At 36.2% G+C, this 20,489-nt stretch overlaps 8 non-coding genes across 8 annotated transcripts; all 8 read left to right on the forward strand.

The window, feature by feature from the left end:
- Positions 1 to 170: 170 nt before the first annotated feature.
- Positions 171 to 250, forward strand: LOC145033261 (small nucleolar RNA Z102/R77). Its single transcript, XR_013677493.1, has one exon. It is a non-coding gene; the product is annotated as a small nucleolar RNA Z102/R77 (small nucleolar RNA).
- Positions 251 to 323: 73 nt separating this feature from the next.
- On the forward strand, positions 324 to 409 carry LOC145033260 (small nucleolar RNA Z102/R77). Its single transcript, XR_013677492.1, has one exon. It is a non-coding gene; the product is annotated as a small nucleolar RNA Z102/R77 (small nucleolar RNA).
- Positions 410 to 6,654: 6,245 nt separating this feature from the next.
- Positions 6,655 to 6,756, forward strand: LOC145033250 (small nucleolar RNA R12). Its single transcript, XR_013677482.1, has one exon. It is a non-coding gene; the product is annotated as a small nucleolar RNA R12 (small nucleolar RNA).
- Positions 6,757 to 6,805: 49 nt separating this feature from the next.
- Positions 6,806 to 6,890, forward strand: LOC145033109 (small nucleolar RNA SNORD24). Its single transcript, XR_013677349.1, has one exon. It is a non-coding gene; the product is annotated as a small nucleolar RNA SNORD24 (small nucleolar RNA).
- A 73-nt stretch (positions 6,891 to 6,963) lies between these two features.
- LOC145033247 (small nucleolar RNA Z199) lies at positions 6,964 to 7,046 on the forward strand. The gene has a single exon (XR_013677479.1). It is a non-coding gene; the product is annotated as a small nucleolar RNA Z199 (small nucleolar RNA).
- A 46-nt stretch (positions 7,047 to 7,092) lies between these two features.
- LOC145033112 (small nucleolar RNA SNORD18) lies at positions 7,093 to 7,170 on the forward strand. The gene has a single exon (XR_013677352.1). It is a non-coding gene; the product is annotated as a small nucleolar RNA SNORD18 (small nucleolar RNA).
- Positions 7,171 to 7,243: 73 nt separating this feature from the next.
- On the forward strand, positions 7,244 to 7,345 carry LOC145033252 (small nucleolar RNA R64/Z200 family). Its single transcript, XR_013677484.1, has one exon. It is a non-coding gene; the product is annotated as a small nucleolar RNA R64/Z200 family (small nucleolar RNA).
- Positions 7,346 to 7,389: 44 nt separating this feature from the next.
- Positions 7,390 to 7,483, forward strand: LOC145033254 (small nucleolar RNA Z221/R21b). The gene has a single exon (XR_013677486.1). It is a non-coding gene; the product is annotated as a small nucleolar RNA Z221/R21b (small nucleolar RNA).
- Positions 7,484 to 20,489: the final 13,006 nt, after the last annotated feature.

Raw genomic sequence — 20,489 nt, forward strand, 5'->3', positions numbered from 1 at the left:
ACTTTTAATCATTTTGGTTCAAATCCAAAGTTCTCACCTTCTCTCAATATTCTTATTTTAGTATTTTATGCGTTCATTGCTCATTGATTCGATGGGCATGAATCATGAACGACTATAACTATATTTACGATATGTGCTTTGTTCTTGTTTTTTTAGATTTTTTTCGAGCTTGAAATGATGATAAATTGTTTTCCTTGTTGATTTGACTGTCAATATGATGACAAAAATGTATTAGCTCTATTTGATATCCCTTGATTCTTAATGTGATTGAGTTGAATTTTTAAGTTTTTAAATCTTACAACATGTTTGTTCATTTGAACATAGAATGAAATGATGATTAATAAGATTATCTATCAGTTTGATTTGTCATCGTAATGGCGAAATAAGTATTAGTTATGTTTGATCGTTCTTCAATTTTGATTTTATTTGCTTTCACTATGGTCTTTTTATATTCTTATCTATAATCTTATATTAACTTTCCTTTTATGGTTTATGATGTTTAATTGATGTTTTTGACTTAATGTGATTGAGTTGAAGTTTTTGAAATCTTATGGTTTTTATGTCTTTCAAATCTTACGATGCTTGTGTTAATTTGAAGGGAGAATGAAGTGATGATTATTAGACACTTGGTTGGTTTGATTTGTGAGCATGATGGCTGAATAAGTATTAGTTTTGTTTTATTTTACTTGTTTTTTAACAACCTAAAGATAAGAGATATAAAATTTGGGCTTTCAATGGTTTAAATCTATTATTGGACGTTTGGAACATTGAGCCCCTATCCCAAGAAAATAACTTGAAACTCAATTATTGTTAAAAATGAGGATTTAATGAAACATCTCTTACATATAGTGATTTTAAAATGATTTTAAATTAAAGTTTCTATCCCAAAATCAAAGTTCAAATTTTAAACATATGTGGATAAACATTTGGTCCCGATTCAGGTTTAGTTTAAAACATAGTGATGACATTGCAATCAATCTTAAACCATAGGTAGGACTACAACATTACATCCAATATCATCTTCTAAATATCTAAGCTCCCTTCATCTTTAACCTGAGCAACATGCCAAAATATAGCGTAAGACATGGGAATGCCCCGTGAGAATACATGTGGTCAACTCTTCGAGAGTAAAAGATGATGGTGATCATCCATACAAGTTGAACCTCCAAAATAGTTTAAATCAACAAAACATTTCAATACCCTTATAACGGGTTCAAAACAATATCCCTGACTAGGGAAAATATATCAACATATTAGCTTCACAACATTATAAGGAATCAGTGGCGAACGCAGAAAGTTGTCATAGCAGTGGCGTAATTTTTTTTCGTCCGAATATAATAACATAAAAAAAAATTAAAAAATACTAATACATCAAACCGATCCATTACATCTTAATATTTAAATTTGACATCTACGAGTACACATTTTTTGAAACCGATCTATTACATCTTCGATCTTCACTTTCATAAGTGCTTCTTTTTCAACATAAGAAATCATGACGTCGTTCAAAAAATCATCACCTATTTTGTTACGCAAATCCGTCTTCAACAACTTCATCGCTGTAAAACATCTTTCGATTGTTGCGATTGCAACAGGTAAAACCAAAACCAACTTCAACAACCTATAAACCATAAGATACGATCGATGTTTTCCTGTTTCCACCATCAAACGAGAAAGGTCGGAAATTCCTTGCAAACTAGTGAACCGATCATCTTTATGTAAAGTGTGATAGTATTTTTCAATTTCACCATCAAGTTGCATCCTCTACGCATCATCAAAATCTTTTTTGTATAACTCACTCAACTTTAACAACTTTGTTTTGTCAAATTTAGCAAATGAATCACAAGGACTCAAAGCCCCTATGTATTCTAGTAATTGGGTGCTAAGTTCACTAAATCAGTCCCCGAATTGTATAATTTGCATATCCATGACGGTGTTGAAAATTTCAACTTCAAAATGAAATTGATTAGTAACTTTAGTCTTACGGCCTCTTGATGTGACATAATTTTCCATCATCTCCACAATATTAATATCATGTTTTTGACAAAAAGAGAATACCTTCGATAAAAGTTTAGCAAACCCCGTGTCTCTTAAAGATTTCAATGCGTCCATTGTCCCTCTAACCAAAGAAACCGCTTCTAAAATATCTTGATCATTTTTTTGAAGATGCTTTGACAATACGTTCGTGAGATGTAAAATTTCATAGATCAAATGTAAGTAAAACACGAAATCTAATGTCTTGAAATATTTTAAGATACCAAATGCTTGATTTCGGTTACTTAAAGTGGATCCTTCCTCTTCGACATAAACAAGAACATGACGAACCTCCGGAAATATTTTAAGATACCAAATGCTTGATTTCGGTTACCAAATGCTTGATTTCGGTTACTTAAAGTGGATCCTTCCTCTGGGACACACTCAAACTGTTACGGGTAAAAACGTCATCTATGGCAGCTTTTAGAGTCAAAGAGGATGTATCCTTCACATGCACCACTCCAATGAATCTCTCCTTCACCACTCCACAATTGTCGGCATGCCTCAAAACTATGGTCATTTTTTTTTGGATACATCACTAGATTCATCAACCAATAAAGAAAACACATCTTTACCAATTTCTTTGCAAATATCTACAACTATCTCTGTTGAAAAGCATTCAACAATTTGCTTTTGAGTCATCGGGCACGCCACTTGATTATTTTGAGGAGCATTTTCTAAGGTAACAATGTGAATGCCTTCATCATGGTCTCTTAAGAAAGATAATAACGCCCTCTGTTAAGGAGTCACTCGACTCATCATGACCCTGAAATGGTAAACCATTTTTCAATAAAATTTTACAACACCAAATTGAAGCACCTAAACGAAGTTTATAATTACTCTCCTTAATCTTGGTTTGCTTCTTAAAGGCTGCACTAATAGATTGTTTTTCTTTCAATAAAAATTCACAATTTTCTTTTGCTTTGTAATGAAACTATCAATACCACCCATATGATCTCTTAATGATTGTCTTTTATTCCAACTATCAAAACCTTGTGAAACAAATGCATCTCTCCCATGTTGTTTTCCCACCATGTCTCCATATACATAGCAAAATAAACAAAATCCTTTGTTCTCTTTTATGCTATATTCTAACCAATCAAAGTCATCAAACCACTTAACAACAAAACGTCTTGCTTTTGAACCTATTTTCTTTGAAGGGAATGTATGACCCCTTGGTTGACAAGGTCATTGAATCAAATATGCCCTCCTTATTTCATCTCATTGATTTGGATGGTAAGTTGTAATCTTTGGTCTAACACCGAGGTCTCTTAGAAGATCTTTCTATTCAACAATTGTAATTAGAGTAGTTGTAGGTTGTGGATTTACATTAGAAACCGAAGGGAATGATTGATTAGAAGGCCATGGTATTTTAGAGGATTCTTCAAAACTTAAATCATTGGAGCATGGTCTTTTTGAGGATTCTCCAACACTCGATTTATTGATGCTTGTTCTTCCAAAAAAGGACCCAAATTTATCCTAACAATTCAATATCAAACAAATAAGCCATCCAATTGTTCAAAAACTCAATGGAAAACAAACTAATTTGAATAATCTCAAGGTTAACAATCTAAGTATCTAACATTCTAACAAGTTACAAGTAAACATGTAATTTCAAGGTTAACAACTACTAATTTCACCTAAACAATAAGAAATTTCAACAAAAAAGCAACTAATTTGACTAATATTATAAGCCTAAAATTATAAATACTTACTTGTTTCATTGTATTTGTAGGTTTGAAAGGATTGTGAAGCCAAGCCAAGCAAAATCGATTGAATGGAGGCCGATTTTTTTTCTCTTCTCGTTGGCTCGTTCCCTATTTGCAGCTTTCACAGAGGTGCTGTGACGTTTTTTTTTTCTTTTCAGGATCGATATCCTCTTCTTTTCTTTGGCTGCGATGGGTATTGGGTAATGAGTGGGTATGTGGGTCAATTGGGTTACAAAGTTAATAAGGAACTTGGGCCACTCACAATGCATTTATGCTAATGGGCTAATTTTCTTTATGTTTTTGGACTAGCATTTTTTACCCTTTATATTTTATGGGCCTCGAAAGTATAGTGCCACCCGAACAAATTTGAAGCCGGTGCACCTAATAGAATTTTTTTTGTTTACCCTTACAGACCGAAGCGGAGTAGTGGCCCGGGACCCCAGGGCACCACACACATCTGCACCTGGAAGGAATGCAATGCATATGTGCCTAACCCATTTCCCATGTTTATCCCAGTCCATCTCAGTCCAATACACGTTGAACATAGTATAACTTATTATGATTTGATTTTCCTTTTCGGAAGAGATAAAAGTTACGGGTTTTGTCCAATATAATTATCATTTGGGCCAATGCATGTCAAACATAATATATGATGTTCTATCTGGTTTCACCATATTGGGAGAGTTTTGTTCCATTGAAATCAACCTTAGTCTAATGCTTGTGAAATATAGTATAACCACTTTCATTTTATTCAATCTTTTTAAGCTGACATAAAAAGATGCAAAATTTTCCCATTAACATCTGCATCGGTTAATTACGTGTCAGATATACAAACACTATATAATATGTTATGTCTAGTTCCACCGGATTGAGTGAGACAAAAAGCGGCAATTTTTGTCTCGTGGACATCAACCCCATTCGAATACATGTCAAACATAGTATAATCTGTTTTGTCCTATTCTATCTTGTATCACCCACTTTACATATTGTTATAATTTTTTTTTAAAAAAATGAAGTAGATGGTAGTATCTTGGAGCTTTCTAAGATGCAAAATTTTCCCATTAACATCTGCCTCAGTTCAATACGTGTCAAGCAATTCAATACGTGTCAAACATACAAACACTATATAATATGTTATGTCTAGTTCCATCGGAACGAGTGAAACAAAAAACTACAATTTTTGTCTCGTGGACATCAACCCCATTCGAATGCATGTCAACCGTAGTATAACCTGTGTTTGTGTCATATTCTATCTTGTATCACCTACTTTACATATTCTTATAAATTTTGTTCAAAATGAACTAGCTGATAGCATCTTGGAGCTTTCTATTCTCCACTTGGCCATGTCTGAAATTGATGTTCTGGATACACGTCACCAAATTGTGATCATCAAGATTCATTTCTACATACCCTTTTAACGTTGTTACATTTTTTGAGATACAAATCCAACTCATTTAGAGATTTTGTGGGTAGTGTTTGTTTATAAAGACAATATCTTGCAATCATATAGTTCGCTTTGCTAACTTTCTCAAATGGTGTGTACGGATGTCAAAAAGTCCTGTGGGACCCCGAACCCGTGGGGTCCTGATCCCGAATGGGGAATATTTGTTCAAAAAATCAGGGATGGGGGTGGGGGCGGGGACAATGTTAACCACCATTTTAGTTTCGGGGGCGGGGGCGGGGGTGGGTAGTCCCGTCCCGAACCCTCAATGGGGAGCCCGTTAATATATTATTTATATTAATATATATTAATTATAAAAATATAATAAATAATAATAATGATATTGAACTTCCAAAATTCAATTAAATATCATGTTTTTAAGTTTATAGTATAACGTTTTTAAGATGTTATAATATTTTTATTTTAAATAGATAAACTTATGTTTTAAATAACTATTTTTATCCAAAATAGTTTATTTTAGCTCAAAAAATAACTTCTTTTAGCCTAAACAACACCTTCGTTCGCAAAAAAAAAAAAAAAATAAAAAAAAAATCAACCCAAACGAGGACGGGAAACGAGGGCGGGGGCGGTGATAGGGAGACTAGAGATTTTGGGGGCGGTAGCAAGGGCGGGGGAACAAGAAATTTTCGGGGGTGGGGGCGGGAAATGCAATCCCCGTCCCGTTTGCCTCCGTTGACATCCCTATGGGAGGGTTGCAGTTGAAGTTTCAATTGGAGGGAGAAAGAAAAGTCATGATCTTTTAATTTTTTCACATATCACTTTACATCTAAATGTTTACGAGACATCTTCTAAATCAAGAGACATAAATTCATATACAACCAAACAAACGTAATTCTTCTCTTAAATTTTCGATTTACCAATTTTGGTTTGAAAATAAGAAAAACTAATTGTTTTCGAAAAGATGAGCCCAAACCCTTAAAGGCCTAAACTTGATGCGCTATCTTTTTCTAAAAAAAAGCCCATAAAAGAACATAACGAAGCCGCAGCAACCTAGGGTTTAAACACCGTATCCCTAATTTAGATCTGTATATAAAATACATCCTCCTCATTGCAACAAAACAACTCAATCGCAGCTAGCTACTTCATCTCTTTGTAAATCTTATGTTTGAATAGCTTAGAATCCATTATCTCATCTTGCTTTCTACGTGTTTTTGGTTTCAGTAACAGTCAATTTACTTGTACTTCATCGTTTTGAGTCTGTTGAATGGTGTTATCATTAAGCCTGATATTGCAATTCCTTGATCGGAGTCCAATTTCAACGGTGGATTAAGGGATCTATCATTAGGCTAAATGAAGTATTTCGATCACATATATTTGAATTCTATATGTGGCTACCTTTAGCTCCGGATCTTCCTCTTTAGCTGGGGCTTTTCGGTGACAAGGTAGATACATTCATACTCTCTTATCTCTCCCATAAGAAAAAAACTCGTTTTTGTTGTTGTTATAAGTATGAGCATGATGAAAAAAATCATTCGGATTCCCAATGATTTTCTCTTTATGATAGTTTTTATTTGAAGAGGAAGGTGATCTTACACTCCATTTCTGACTCATTATACTACGATTTATCAAAATCAATTTAATCGATTTTTTTTACTGTTGTGGCCGTTGATGTAAGAAAGATATTTGCTACTCTTGATGGGATTATCCCATTTGATGATTCATTATCCACCAAGATCTCTGAGGCCTCTTCAATTTTGGATTTTTAATTTCGTTTTGAAATATTTCATTTCTTGTTAAAATCATTTTGTTTCTGTTTCCGTTGCCAAGTGATGAGAAAATAACTGCAACAAGATGATCGAACTAAGTGTTCGTGATTATTAGTATTTAAGTCTCTGATGCTCAACAGTTGATCTGATTTATACCTCTTGTTATGTTTATCGTTTTTTTGAGATATGATGAGCAAATTTATTGGTCCGTGTTTCTGAATTTACAGTGACGATAGATCTTTAACCAAACTCTGATCTCGATTCTCAATATTCGACATTATTCGTTTTTTGAATCTTCTATTTTATATTTGTATTTTGTTTTTGTCAAATATTATCTGTTTTGATGAATTATGAAACTTATCACATGTCAGACTTCAGAGTTTCTTTTAAACAAGGAAACAATGAGATTACAAGTTCATAAATCTGAACAGATTTGAAAATACATCAAATTGCGATTTTTGTGAATTGATTTATGAAAGGGCAATGATGATAAAACAGGAAAGTCATGCACCACTCTGATATTCATTGTGATCGATAAACTTTCTCATTACCCATATTATGTTTCTGAGCCTTTTTTTTTTTTTTTTTATTATCTGGAGGTTTACTATGATTAAACATTTTTTAATTTAGTTTTTTTGTATTTTATATAATTTTTGTGATGGTTTAAAAGAGGAACCAGGTGATGGAATTTCCCGATTAGGGAGATTAAACCATGATGCGGACCGTATGGCTTTTATTAGCATTTGGGGATAAATATTTGGTTTCTGATGGTTCCCCTTTTTATGTAATCATAAATCATTATCTTGTTTTTTGGGTTAAAATAATTTATCATGTGTCTTTAAATATTACTATTTTCATGACGCATCAGTTATTAACGTAATAACATCCAAACAAAATTTTAAAATTTTACAGTATTGTTAGCAAAACGTATAAAGCTAAAGACCATAACTGAAAATGTTTAAAGTGCATGCAATATAAAATGTTGATTAAAAAAAACAAAAGTAAAAACAAAATAATATGGAAAAGTAAGAAGCCAAACTTCTAATATTCGAGAAACCGACTGATATTTAAAGGGGATAATGTAATAAAAATCTTTAGTTTTCAGGTTTTTTTCGGGTGTTCCCAAAGTTTGAATTTTATGTTTGTTTTTGTTGAAAACTTGCAATTTTTTTTTAGATTTTCCTTTTTAACAAGTTTACCTGCAAGTATGAATATAATGTATATCAGGCTAACATTTGATTTTAATTATTATTACACTAGTTTATACCTCGTGATACTTCGGTTATACAAATAATTAAACTTTTAAAATAAAAATTAAAAATTATTAATAAATTATTTTAAATAAATTATTAATTAAGAGATTATTTTAATTAAATAAATTTCAATCATTGATTAAAATAAATATATGAAATTATATTATTTTATAATTTGTATTAAATTTATTTTAATTTTTATTCTAATGTTATTAATTTAATGTAATTAGAGTGGGAAAATTTAAAATTTGAAATTTGAAATGAAGAATTAATAGATTTACAAATTGCATGCATTATTAATTAGGAGATGATACATGGCAAAAGGAAAATAATATATGTATTAATTAGGATAGGTAATAAGATGATACGTGTCAAAAGAAGAATAAAACTATTGTTTTATTAGATAGGGAGATTGGTGGTTTGGGTTTGTATTCGGCCTACGAGGTTTTCTCTTACGTATTTGTAGTTTCGAGGGTCTAATCTTGGGCATTACAAGATCACATCTTACGTGATAGTGGCATATGTGGTATGGACTCGGATTATTTATGTGCTATGACTCGTCTCTGTGATACGATTCCGGGATTTGACTGTAGCGATTACACTAATAAGGACACCGTTCCCTCCAAATCCCAAAAAGTTTTGGCGTGTGGCCTTTTTAGCAAAATTGTCCAAGATATGGAAGTCAACTTCGAGATAATTGTCAGACAGAATGCAGTTTTTGAGTGTCTGCGGGCGCTTCATGCTCAAGATTATCTGCTAGTTATCCCTATTGATGGTTTTGGCCAACATATGTCTCCTGTGGAATACTGAACTATCCTTCATTACCTCTTCATGATTCCCATATTTTCAATTGATGAGATATGTCCAGTTTGTCGCAAGGCATGTTTGGATATATTTGGGGAACATGCAGTTCATTGTAGAGAGTTCCATGGTTTCATGTATAGACATGATGTGGTTCGGGATGTTCTCTTTGATGCTTGTCGGCGTGCTGGTATATCTGTGAAGAAAGAAGCACCAGTGAACTTTTTGACGGACCCGCAGGATGGCAGGTCCACATTTAGACCGGCTGATATTTTGATATTTGGATGGATAAGAGGGAAACATGCGTGCGTGGATCTTACTGATGTATCTCGGTTGTTTGGGGAGCGGAGGTTTCGCAGCTGGGCATGCCGCTTTAAAAGCTGCTGTGTGCAAAGTGGTAAAGCACGTCAATGCATGTAGAGAAAATAACATGTGTTTGTTCTTTTTGCATTCGATACGTTTGGTTTTCTCGCACCAGAGGCGGTGGAGCTCCTTAACAGAGTCCAACGGGTCATGCATTATAATGTAATATCTCCTAGATTCACAAATGTTGTTTTCAAAAGAATATGTTTTGCCATCCAAAAAGGACTAGCGACGCAGCTTGTTGTCTCAATTTCGGACTACCAAAAAAAATATATAATTCCCAATTTGATTATTATTATTATTACGTTTTTTCAATCTACATAGGTGTTTTTATGAAATAACTCTTTTTCGTATATAGGTATTTATAAGTATAACCTATGAATATTACGGGTGAAAAATATAAACAATAAAAATAAAAGTATAACGATTGATCATTGATTAGTGTATATATAATATTAAATTGGTTTGTATCATATTTACATTGTAATTGCTTAAAGTTTTTAAACTTCAATCCTATAACTTGATTAGTTCCAAAATCTTTGGACTTTCACCAATATCTTTTTTTTACATCATGATTTTCTATCGAATACCACCTGATGGACTTCATATCCTACCGTTACATATGAAAAGATGTATGAGAAATATAATGATGAATTTCTAATTTTTTTTGAAGTAAATCGAGTTTAGGGATGAAGTTTAAGAATCTTGGATGATTGCAATGAAAATTTAATGCAAAATAATATAGTTTGATGAGGTTACGTACCGAAGTTTATATATATATATATATATATATATATATATATATATAAGGTTGTTAGCAACTATTATCTAAGTTTATAAGTTATAACACTAATTTATTCTATTTACAATATATATATCTATAGTTGACCGTAGTACTGCATGTTTTATTAAATTAGAAAGAAATCATTAATGTTTAAGATATATAATAACTTTTTAATGGGAAATTAAATGTAAATTATACTTCATATTACCTTGTTGCTTGTTCCTTAATGATTATATTTCACAACCATGATAATTATTGACATCCATTTGTATTTTTCAATTTGTATGAAAACTTTTCTCTATATAAATGAAATTGAAATGTAAAATAAAGAGGTTTAGATTTTTAATCAATTAAATCAATAATACAAAATTTGATGTTAATAATTAAATTGGCAACAAAACTGAACCCATTAGTTGAAAGATCAATCGCATTTTTTAAACATCATCTTGTTTAAATTTTTGTAAGGATCCTTCTTTTCAATGCTTCCAATTGACAACTTCAAAAAACTGTTAATATAATATTAGCACCATTTAAGAAAAAATTAATTGTATACACTTAATTGGATTCAACGATTAATGAAGAAAATACAATGTTCAAAAATGTAACCAGTCTTCTTAATACGTGTAACAAATGACCAAGAGAATGGTCCATTAGATGAGCTTAAGATCAATAGTTGTGAAAACTCCAATGAAACTTCAGTCATCTATAAGTAGTGGAACTAATCCTTTTTAGATGGAAGCTTCGATCCTATGTAGGTGCAACTAATCCAAGGGATCTGCAATCTCCAATGAAACTTCAATCATCTATAGGTGGAACTAATGTAGTTAGAAATATGATCGCTTTCTATTTCCATGAGCATATGCTGAGCAAAAATCCAACATATGTTTACCAAAACTTCCGTTATGAGCTTGCTAACATAGACAATTCCCAAAACAAATCCTCAAGATGTTTCAATACAAAGGCCAAACAAAAATATTAAATGATGAAAAAGACCGAAAAACTACATCTGAATCGAAATGCAGTCAAACTCAAAGAAATAGCAACCTATATTTGTTGAATCCGTGATAGCAAATAAAGATTATCCGAAATAAAAACAATGTTTGAAAATATTTTTATGGAACATAAAAACAAAGAACCAACTATCATATTATTAATTGTGATCCAATAAATGAATTATAATTTGTCTGGCATAAACAAATGATGCTTACAGATGTTACATGGCTAGAAAAAAAAGCATATATCATGAATATTTGATAACAATATTGGATTTTCTTCATAAGAACATTTTGTCTCCAAAAAAGTTCAAGCAAAAATTTATAAAAGATTTCAGGGGGTCATTGCATCTTTATCCTATGAGTTAAATGAAAGAAATAAAACATATATACCACTCTTTTTTCCATACTATAACATTGTATATTTATTAAAACATTAGACTTTCAAATAACATTTGAACATTCTACATGAATAATGGCATGGCATAAAAACTTGTAATAAAGAAAATACGTTCTCATTTCGCAATCCTAAAACTTTCAACTTTAAGATTATTTATCAATTACCACAATCTCATTTGAATTTTTTTTTTCCAGAATTAAGATGGAGAAACTAAAAAATACACTCTATGCATAAGATGTGAAATGCATACCCACTTCCATATGTATCAAAATGGTAAAATGCTTTGTATAAATCCTTTTCACAATCTAGTTGGTGTCTATGCATTATTGTTGTGATGAACTCAATTGATCCATTTCCATGCACATCGGTCTGTAACAGTAACAGTTACGTAAGTCAAAGCCAACATTATATGACAATCTTAATATCTTGAAAGTTAGAAAAAGCATACAAAATCCATGAGTTGTCTAGCTTCAGACTTACCCGTGTCTAGCCAACCCGGTTTTAATTTCATGTGATTGTGCCACTTTTTTCCCGTCCATGTTCATAAACATCGATTTTAGCCCTTGGATTTCACAAGCTGATATTTCCAGCAATCACCTAAAGAAATTTATTAAAAATTATGCTCGTTGCACAATTAGGGTTAAGATGTATACCGGAGTATGAGGAAGTTGTGTTATTACCAAAACCTTAGAGATCGATTTTCTCGAGTTTGTTGATGGCTCGAAATTGCTTCACCCTAAAGGGTTGCACCGTTGACTGTTGATTGACTTGTCTGATGCTCCTCGATCTTCTCTAATCCGTGGATGCTCTGTATAATCTCAAAAACATGAACGGTATTAGTATTGTAATAATGTTATGAAGATGAAAAATTGCAAAAAAGAATTTCGAATCCCAAAATAACTGAAAAAGGGGAAATCGAATCTGTGAAGAGAATGAATATTATGAAAGAGATTAATTGTACACCACCAAAAATCAACGTTTGATAGAAGGAACTGAGATAGAAGAAAACTAATTTGAAAGAGACAAAATTTAAACACAAAAATGTGTAAAAATCAGACAAGTTCAAACCTGATGCTCTCCGCTTAGGTTTGAAGCACATAGATTTCAGAGGATCTTCACCTATAGAGTATCGAGAAGAGAAAGAGGCACAAGTGAAATGTCAGAAGATAAATGATTTCAGGATCGAGATAAGGGGCATCAGTGAGGTCCTAGGGTTTAGTGAGGAGTTTTGGCTTATGAAAAGGGAGGCGATGTATAAATCTTCATAGAAGAAGATACGATACGGCGTTATACATTTCATAAAATCATTTTGCTGATCTATAGGTGTCAGTTTAGAAAGTTCCAGATTTTATGCAATCTAATTAGAAAATTGGAAATTGAGATTTTGAGCGGGAAATTAAGAGAAGATTGGTATAGAAAAAGTGACACGTGGCAACATGGTTTCCAAAATAACGACAAGTGTCAATTTTAGGAGTGTTTTATTAGAAGAGGGGATTACTTTTTAAATATAAATACCTATATATATATATATATATATATATATATATATATATATATATATATATATATATATATATATATATATATATATATATATATATATATAGATATAGGTATAAAATATGATAATACAATATAAAATACGTTTAAAAATGTCAATACAATTTATATGTATAAAATGTTTTATACTTATAATAATGTTTTTATACCTATAAAAACATCTTAATACATATATAAACATATAAATATGTTTCTTATAAATAAATAAAGCGTATTAGTAGGTTTTTCTATGTAATTATCTATATACATAATGTATGTATAAAGATTTTTTTATTTTTTTTTATTTTTTATTTTTATTTTTTTGCATATTTAGAATGTGTATATGTATTTATTTCGTATAAAACATATTGTATACATATAAATATGAAAATAATATATAAATACATTCAAAAATATCTCTATACTTTTTTATATATATATATATATATATATATATATATATATAATGTTGTTATACATATAAATAAAGCTTTTTACATATAAATAACGATGTTCTACATATTTAGATGTATAAAAATGTTTCTCATTCACATAAAAGACATAAATATTTTTTTATAAAAAATAAATACATATATACCTAATAAATACGTTACGTATGTTTTTATGTGGTATATATGTTTTTTTTTTAAAAAAAATACGATTTTCAATAAATAAATACGCTCAAAATAATAATAATAATAATAATAATAATAATAATAATAATAAAAACAATAATAATAATAATTGTTCCAACATTAGACATTATGTATATTTTGTTAGGAGATTAACAATCCTTCTAGCCTGGTGGTCGAAGTGTATGCGAAGTTGGTGCGAGGCCTGGGTTCGATTCTTGGTGGTTTCTATTTTGTTGGCAATTTTTCATTTTACATTTGAGGGCAGCAACGCTTACGTGGCCAAGCCATGTCAGCCTCTTCCCTCCAATCACTTATGGGTTGACCGATTATAGAAGTTTAAGGAGCAAAGGTGAATATTTTTTTTCGGTATTTGAGGTATAAAAGAACATAAATTTCAACTTTACGTAAAAACCGATAAAACATGAAAACTTTAGGTTTTTTGTTACATTAACCCTACTTAAAACTGAAAAACCGACCTTAGAAACCGACCCATCCAACCCGAGAAACCGGCCCATATCTGATTGTGTTTTGGTTGCAGTAGACTATTTCGGGCTTTGGTTGTTACTTGTAATAGATTATTTGTTGTAAATTCATGTTTTTTGAAATATTTAACTTCACTTTGGTGTTTTTTTGAAGTATTTAACTTGTTGGTTTATTTATGGAAAATGGAATAAAAACCAAAACCCATGGGTTTAAAGCCAGAACCCTTGAGTGTATGAGTTGAACCCAAAAAACTGAAAAACCGCCCAAACTGACCTTAGAACCCAAGAAACCGAACCGACAGAAACCCAACCTATTGGGTTCTGAAAACCAGAAACCTACCATATATGGGTTGGGGTCCAAAACCGACCCATGCACAGTCCTATTTAATGTAACACGTCTGAAAGTGTGTCTTTACCGTCATTGTGGAAATTAAGACAACTGTTCTAATTCAACGAATAATCAATCTATGATCTGTATAAACCACCATAGTTACACGTACATCATATTTCAGAACAAAGAAATCCTCCCATTATCTTAAAAGATTTTGCATGATTGACATAACCACCATAATTACCAGTACATCATATTTCTCAACAAAGAAAACACACACACACACACAAACCATAAAATCACATTTAGGCAATGTCATTGTTATCCCTTTTGTGACCAGTTCATGTTTAGTTGACAGCCTATCAAGTACCACATCCCATCCAAAAAAAATTATTTTTAATGGGACCCAATTATTCCACCAATGTTTGTAAGGTAGCTCCAAGTAATTCTTCGATTCCCATAGTCTACGCAATATTTGATCGTGAACTCTACTGATGTTTCGATTTTCTTGCTCCATTTATCATCAATACTCTTGAGGTTATTGGCCTGTAATACTAGTTCACAACATATTCTTTCAATTTTTTACTCTTCTGACATTGTACCATGTAACGCCCGTAGATCCGGGCTTGTCAAATTAGAGACGATAAGCATCAAAAATGACTTTTTGATGGTGTAACATCCGGACTTTTGCCAGGTATCATGTAAATTGAATTTTGTTAAATTGTGAGGGGGACTCGGCGAGTTGGAGCTCAGACTCGCCGAGTAGAGATGCGGATTGGACGATGGATCGCGCCCGGACTCGGCGAGTCCAGGATATGGACTCGGCGAGTCTGCGCTGTGTAGTGAAACCCTAAATTTCCGGATTTGAGACCTATTTAAAGGGCCTTATGGCCGTCATTTGTGCTCACCCAACCCTGAGAGAGAAACCCTTGAGTGCTTGGACGATTTGAGAGAGAAAGGAGCATATCTTGACCTTGTGGGTGCCATTTAGCAAAGAAGGAGGTGATCCTAGGCAAGAGGAAGTAAAGGAGGTTGCTATTTCGTGGATTTGGAGCCTAGATCATTAATCTAGAGGTATGATTTCGGTTTATATTCTGTTTGGTGAAGTATTACGCGATTTAGGGCTTTTTGTGGATATTTATGGGATGATTTGATGCCCAATGGTTCCCTCCTTGTGCTGAGGTTTTGGATCTGGATCCATAGAGGTCCAGAGAGCCTCACTCATCAAGCTTTTTGTATGGCAATGGAGTTCATGACCTTGTGTTGTAGTATTTGAGTCAAAAACATCATATATGGTCATATAGAGGTTGTATGTGCATCAAGATTGTAACTTTACGTGCTAAATGAGCTTGGAAGGACTGGATCTATGGGTTAATGGACTGGATCTGACCTTATGTGCAAGTTTGAGTCATTGCATGGCACGGACTCGCCGAGTCCGAAGAACAGACTCGGCGAGTAGCATGAATGTTGCCCGACCACACAGTGAGTGGTCTCGCCGAGTTGGGAAGGGTGGACTCAGTGGGTCAGGGGGGGAGTCAGAGTGGACAGGTGGACTGAGTCAAACTGGACTCGCCGAGTTGTTCTTGAGACTCGACGAGTTGAGTCGTGGTGGCCCCACAACTCATGCCAGGTGGAACTCGTCGAGTTGGGAGAATGCTCGACGTGTCAAGGGAGGATCCCAGGGAAATTGGTGTATACGCTCAGACTCGCCGAGTCGCTATAGCGTACTCGCCGAGTCCGGTCAAAGTTGACCGTTGACCGTTGACCAGTGTTGACCTAAGTTGACTTGTTATAGTATGGTCAACCCTAGTTGGGAAAGTGTTAATTAGGGATGTATTGTGCTATAGGGGGACTATAGCTCGGCAGATCGAGTGATTAGCGATTTCAGATTTACGACTTACCGAGACACACGAGGTGAGTCTTCTCATCATACTTTACCTTGAGTAGGTAACCAGAGTTATGTGATAGAGTATTGGTATGCTATGTATGTTACATGTTGCACTGCATTATTTCTATGTGATTTATGTGGTGCATATTTATCAGGGCTAGAACCTGAGGGTTCACAGAGTTTGGGTGCACGGACCCACAGAGTTATAGCCTCGAGTGGCTAATATGTGTTATATGTGGTATTTTGGGGAACTCACTAAGCTTTGTGCTTACAGTGTTTGATGTTATTGTTTCAGGTACTAGTGACGATCGCGGGAAGGCGCCGGCTTGATCCGTACACACACACGCTCGGAGTTTGATATTATGATCTTGGGATTTTGTATTGTCTTGTTGGGATAATTAAATGGTTGTTTTTATGAATATCGATGGAATTATGTTTTATAGAAATTGAAAAATTTGTTTTGAAATTGAACGGTGTTACAATTGGTATCAGAGCCTTGGTTTGAGGGATTCGGGTACACATTTGGGGGTATTTGAACTCAAACTGAGGAATTGGAAAAGTATTTTCAAAATAAAACCAAAATTTTCTAAGAGTAAAAGATTTTCTTGAAAAGGAAACAGATTCCAGGAAGAAACGTGTGTACGATCAGTCAGCGCCCGAACGGTGAATTCCCAAAATACCTTTATATTATGTGATAATTAATATTAATACGATGTGTTTGCATGCTAGAGTAGGCTAGGTATTGCTAATAGGACTAGAGTGGCCTGATTTGTGATGCCTTAGCCTAGGGAGGGGTGAGCTGCTATGAGATGCTGAGAGTGAGTAGATAGAAGCTAGGGGTTTGTGAGAGATCTGTTAGAAAGTGATTTAAGCATAATAGAGTACTTGGGGATTGGGATCCGAAGAGGAAGATTTGGGGTGTGTACTGAGACGGTGCGGACAGTAGTATTGGGCCCGTACTACTGAAAGTACCGGTGCGGTACACGGCCCAAATAAGAATCTTGGGATACCAAGAATCAAGGAGGGGTGGATTGTCGAATGTAAGAGTGTTCGAGTGAATTCTAATTATCGCATGTTGTATTTCAGAGGTTGATCATGGTGAGGACACGTCACATGCCAGAGGATGCCGGAGCTAGTGATGAGGAGATTCGACAGATCATTCATGAGGAGGTGGCTGCGGTCATCAGAGCTGAGATACCAGAGATGTTTGGGTCTATTAAGACCGCGTTGATTGAGACATTTGACGAGCGCTATGCCGCTCTTTCTGAGGCTGCTGTCGCAGCGGCTACCGCAGCGATCGCTGCGGCGAGGCCCCAGGGAGGTGATGCGTCACTGTTTAGGGAGTTCAGCAACACCAAACCACCAGAGTTTGATGGTACGTAGGATCCGGTGGCAGCTATGAGGTGGATATCTGACATGGAGGGATGCTTCTTCACTTGCTCGTCCCCTGAGCATTTGAAGGTTCGGTTCACGCTGAACCAGCTTCGCTTGGGAGCGAAGGATTGGTGGAAGTTTGTGACGGCGCACTTCACGCCTACTGAGCTTTCGGCAGTTCCCTGGGAGAGGTTCACTACCATGTTCCGAGATGAGTACGTTCCTCAGGTGGAGAGGGAACGTCTGGCACAGGAGTTTCTGACCCTCAAGCAGGGCACCGAGTCAGTTACAGCGATTACAAGGATGTTTCATGAGAGGGCGATGTTCTGCCCTGAGCACGTGTCCACCGAACAGGCACGTATGAGCCGTTACCTGAGCATTCTGAGACGGGATATACGGGAGTTCGCTGCGAACTCCTCGTATCGGACATTTTCTGAGCTTCAGGCAAATGCCCGGAAGAGGGAGATTGAGCTTGAGACTCAGGCCAGGGAGGAGGCGGAGTCTCTAGGGAGGGATCGGCGGCCGGCACAGTTCCAGCCGGCAGCCAAGCGGGCCAAGCCCGCTGATCCTAAATCCGGGAGCCAGAGGGGCCGCACTTGTGGGAAGTGCGGCAAGGGTCACGATGGAGTCTGTCGAGCAGGGTCTTGCTACAAATGTGGCAAGGAGAGGCATATGGCCAAGGACTGCCCCAAGGGGTTTGCAGTGTGCTTCCACTGCAACCAGACCGGACACCGGAAGGCAGAGTGTCCGCTGCTGCGCGGAGCGTCTCAGGGATCTGCTCCCGCCACCATCAGAGCTACAGAGAGTCGGCCCGTGAAGGCCGAGGCACCGAGAGCTCGAGGGAGAGCCTTTCAGCTGATTGCGGAAGAGGTCCGCGCTGCACCCGACGTTGTGGCTAGTACTTTCCCTTTTTATTATTTATTTTTGGTGTTGAGATATTATGCTTATATTATGCTATGAATAGGTACCTTCCTCGTGAACTCTGTACCTTCTTTAGTGTTATTTGACTCGGGTGCGAGTCGATCTTTTGTATCTTTGACATTTAGTCAGCATATCAGTGTTAGTCGTGGGGCACTGAGTCGGCCCCTGCGGGTTTCCATAGCCGCCGGCAAAGTGATTTGTGCCACGGAGGTCCTCCGGGGATGCGTATTGGAGATTTTTGGGGTTGAGTTCCCGATCGACCTGATTCCTATTGCGATGGGTGATGTCTGTGTTATAGTGGGCATGGACTGGTTGAGCCGTTTCGGCGCAGTTATCGATTGCGAGCGTCAGCTGGTGACCATACGAGATCCTAGTGGGAGAATTCTTTCGGTTTACGGCGAGGGTACACGTTCGGGATCAGCCTTTTGTTCGGCCGCTAGGGCGAGGCAGTGTTTACAGCAGGGCTGTAAGGGTTTCGTGGCGTACGTGATGGATACGCGAGTGATCTCCGAGAGACCGAGTTCAGTGGATGAAGTTCCGGTGGTGCGCGAGTTTCCAGATGTTTTTCCCGAAGAGTTACCAGGTGTGCCTCCCGTGAGGCAAGTGGAGTTTGGTATCGATTTGGTTCAGGGAGCCGCGCCTATCGCTAAGGTGCCTTATCGCCTTGCGCCTCCAGAGATGCAAGAGTTATCCTCGCAGCTTCAGGAGTTGCTGGGGAAGGGGTTTATTCGGCCGAGTAGCTCGCCGTGGGGAGCACCCATTATGTTTGTGAAGAAGAAAGATGGCTCGCATCGCATGCGTATTGACTACCGAGAATTGAATAAACTGACGGTCAAGAACCGTTACCCGTTGCCGAGGATCGACGATTTATTCGATCAATTACAGGGAGCATCTTGGTTCTCCAAGATCGATTTGAGGTCAGGCTATCATCAGGTGAGAGCGCGGGACGAGGACATCCAGAAGACAGCATTCAGGACGCGTTATGGGCATTATGAGTTTGTGGTGATGCCTTTTGGGCTCACCAATGCCCCGACTGTGTTCATGGACCTCATGAACAGGGTATGTCGGCCGATGTTGGATCGGTCGGTGATTGTGTTCATTGATGATATTTTGGTATATTCGAGATCTAGAGAGCAACACGAGGAGCATTTGAGGGAGGTTCTTGGAGTTTTGAGATCGGAGAAACTTTATGCAAAGTTTTCCAAGTGCGATTTCTGGTTGCGGGAGGTCCAGTTTCTGGGGCACCTCGTTAATCAGAAAGGGATATTGGTCGATCCGGCCAAGGTTGACGCAGTGATGAGGTGGGAGGTGCCAAAGTCACCTTCGGAGATCCGGAGCTTCCTTGGGTTGGCGGGGTATTATCGGAGGTTTATTAAGGATTTCTCCAAGATTGCAGTGCCACTCACCAGATTGACCCGGAAGGGCGTTACATTTTTATGGGGTCCCGAGCAGCAGATCTCCTTTGAGACGCTTCGCCAGAGGCTGTGTGAAGCTCCGGTATTAGCTCTTCCGGAAGGGATGGAAGGTTTTGTGGTATTCTGTGATGCATCAATATTAGGACTGGGAGCGGTACTGATGCAGAAGGGACATGTGATAGCATATGCATCGAGGCAGTTGAAGCCTCACGAGACGAGGTACCCCACACATGATTTGGAGTTGGGGGCAGTGGTGTTCGCCCTCAAGATTTGGCGGCACTACTTGTATGGGGTTCGTTGTACGATATACACGGACCATAAGAGCTTGAAGTACTTGATGGATCAGCCTAACCTGAATATGCGGCAAAGGAGGTGGTTAGATGTGGTCAAGGATTATGAT

Source organism: Lactuca saligna, chromosome 2 (genome assembly GCF_052625555.1).
Source record: "Lactuca saligna cultivar CGN05327 chromosome 2, ASM5262555v1, whole genome shotgun sequence".
In the NCBI taxonomy this organism is placed as follows: Eukaryota; Viridiplantae; Streptophyta; class Magnoliopsida; order Asterales; family Asteraceae; genus Lactuca; species Lactuca saligna.